A 3,338-nucleotide genomic window follows, 5' to 3' on the forward strand; every position below is an offset into this window, starting at 1 on the left:
TCGCAGCTGATATTTTTTTTCGCGTATCGCCATTTCTATCATATTTCACATAGGAATTTTTCCACGTATATATAAAAAAGAAGATGTGGTATGATTGCCAATGAGACAACTCTCCACAAGAGACTAAATGACACAGAAATTAACAGCTATACATTGTAGGTAACTGTACGGCCCTCAACGATGAGCAAAGCCCCAACCACATAGTCAGTTTCAAAATGCCCAGAAATCACATATGTAAAACAATTCAAACGAAAAAACTGACGACCATATAGACATTTCTATCATAATTTTGCAGCTGATATTTTTTTTCGCGTATCGCCATTTCTCTCATATTTCACATAGGATTTTTTCTGCTTACATGTATATATAAAAAAAGAAGATGTGGTATGATTGCCAATGAGACTATTCTCCACAAGAGACTAAATGACACAGAAATTAACAGCTATACATTGTAGGTAAATGTACGGCCCTCAACGATGAGCAAAGCCCCAACCACATAGTCAGTTTTAAAATGCCCAGAAATCACATATGTAAAACAATTCAAACGAAAAAACTAACGACCATATAGACATTTCTATCATAATTTGCAGCTGATATTTTTTTTCGCGTATCGCCATTTCTTTCATATTTCACATAGGATTTTTTCTGCTTGCATGTATATATAAAAAAAGATGTGGTATGATTGCCAATGAGACAACTCTCCACAAGAGACTAAATGACACAGAAATTAACAGCTATAGATAACTGTAAGGCCCTCAACGATGAGCTAAGCCCAAACCACATAGTCAGCTATAAAAGGCCCAGAAATCACAAAATGTAAAACAATTCAAACGAAAAGACTTAACGACCATATAGCCATTTTTAGCATATTTCACATGGATATGTTTCGTGATTATCTAATTTTTCGGGTTATTTCATACAACAGACAATTCTATTTTGAAATTCTCGTGATTTATATTTGGCTTACTTCTTTTCTTTGAAGTCTATTAAATAAATTGTCCGAAAAATGAGTTGGTTCACAGTATGCTCCTCTTCTAGTCTTGGTCATCCCCCTGTAGCAGTCTAAATAATCCTTTATTCCCCGCCCCAGCTGAGTCAAAGGTAGAGACTTCAAAACTGGTATTGCTATATTCCTTCACTACCCAAAAAAACCTAAAGAGAAAGAGCAAAGACAAGTTGGCTTTGAAGAAAAACTAGATCTTTTTCTTAAGGAGTCTTTATCTTATCTAGTAATTGTTCTCAAAACGACTCAGCATATGTATAAAAGGATATGTGGGATAATTAACGTCAATGAGACAGCATTTACTTACCAACAACAAAATATGGCCAAGACACATAATAACTAGGTTAACATACTGTCTTCAACAATAAAATGCTGTTCTAGAATACAAATATGGAGATGTGATATGATTGCCAATAGACAAACTCTTCATCAAGACCAAATGACAGAGATTGATACAGGGTCTTTAACAATGGAGCAACGACCTAATATTTCATATTCAAATCACATTTACATATAAACATCAGATGTGGTATGATTGCCATTGGGACAAGTATGCTGCTGGTTTTAGATATCCACCCTATCTTTCATTTTTACATATGAAGTAGACTTGATTCAGGGGCTTCTTGGGGATGACAGAGGAACTTACATTGTACTTTTACTTCACACTTCCCAATTTAGGCATTTCTTTTTTCAAAGTTTGTTGACATTATTGATTCGATCCTTCTGTAATTCCTACATAGCTAGTTATAAGGAGCATCCGATACAGGAACTGGCTCATATCTTGACCTTAGCCTGGGGGTTGTTGGTGAGGTCAGTTGGGAACTATAAAAAATTACAACAAAGGAGACTTCTTTTTTCTTATTGTGAACCTTCTATTACTATGTAGCATGAATCCAGGTATACTTGTATATATGGATTTTGTATCACCATGTTGATTATTCCACTCTTTGCATGTGCTGTAGGACATTTTTCCTTAATAAAATGTTTGCTGTTTTTAAAGGATTTCACTGAACCAAGGGTTCTTAATGATAAAAGTTGTAAACATAATTACAAGAACATGTGGTATGATTGCCAATGAGACAACTCTCCACTAAAAAGTGGGATTATTTTAAATATTATTTATTCACTCGCTGTACATTCATTCCAAAATTGGTCTCCATTCTCCTAACTTTAGCTTGACTGGACCTTATGTTATAAAATATGTACACAACGATTAATTTACTACAAAACGTAGATCAAGTTTAAATTTGGTTGTCGTCACTTTTACCTTTGTAAATGTGAAATTTTTCAACAATGAGCATAGTCGGCTATGAAAGGCCCTGAAATTACAGCTATAAAACAATTAAAACGAGAAAGCAAAATAATGAACGAAAAACAAACATGATATATAGCATGAACAAATGACAATTGCTGAATTGCAGGCTCCTGACGTGGGACAGCCATATACAGAACAAGGGGTTTGGGGTTAAACTAGTTTGAAGGTTCCAGTACCCTCCCTCCCCTTACCTGAGACAGTTGTGTAACAGTACAACATAACAAACTATTAAAATCAGTTGAAGATGGCTAATAACTCATCAGATTGATACAAAGCAGAAATACATCTAACAAATACACAAAACTGACCGGAAGGAGAAGGGTACTTATACATTCTCGCAACAACAAAAAAACACTACCGTGTACAGATCTGATAAAGAGTACAAGCTTTAAGTAGTTGCTGACAGTTAGTTCAAAGACAATAAAAACTAATAAAAAAATTATGCATTTAAGACTAAAATATCAATCAGTACACATCCACACCAATGGATTTAGTGTAAAGACATCATTAACAGTTGGAGAAAACCATGACCTTGTTGTGCATGTTCATTTCTTTGTATGATTTATTCATGATTAACCAAAATTCTAGAAATAAAAATTATTCAAATATTAAATCCTTATAATGGTGTATGATAGATACAAATATAAGTTTGTAAATTATTTAGAAATTAAACAGCATCTAAGACAAAAGTTTGATCTTTTTTTAATTTCTGTATTTTACTGATAAATAGACTCTCTCTATTCTTAAATTCTATATTACACTGACAGCAGCTATAGCAGGCAATACATTAGGTTCCACAAAACCCCTTAAGAAATTTTTAATCCTTGACATGAAATCAAACCGACTAATTCAAATGGTACTATACGATTGCATGTTTTTGTCTGTATTTATGTGTACATCATGTGATATGATCATCTGCAGACTTTTTTTATTATATTTATGTGTACATCATTTGATATGAACATCTGCAGACTTCAGAGGCCATATTCTCAAGATTTAATTTGATGGTGTCTAGTCTAA

The sequence above is a fragment of the Mytilus californianus genome, unplaced genomic scaffold, assembly GCF_021869535.1.
Source record: "Mytilus californianus isolate M0D057914Y unplaced genomic scaffold, xbMytCali1.0.p SCAF_6, whole genome shotgun sequence".
Taxonomy (NCBI): Eukaryota; Metazoa; Mollusca; class Bivalvia; order Mytilida; family Mytilidae; genus Mytilus; species Mytilus californianus.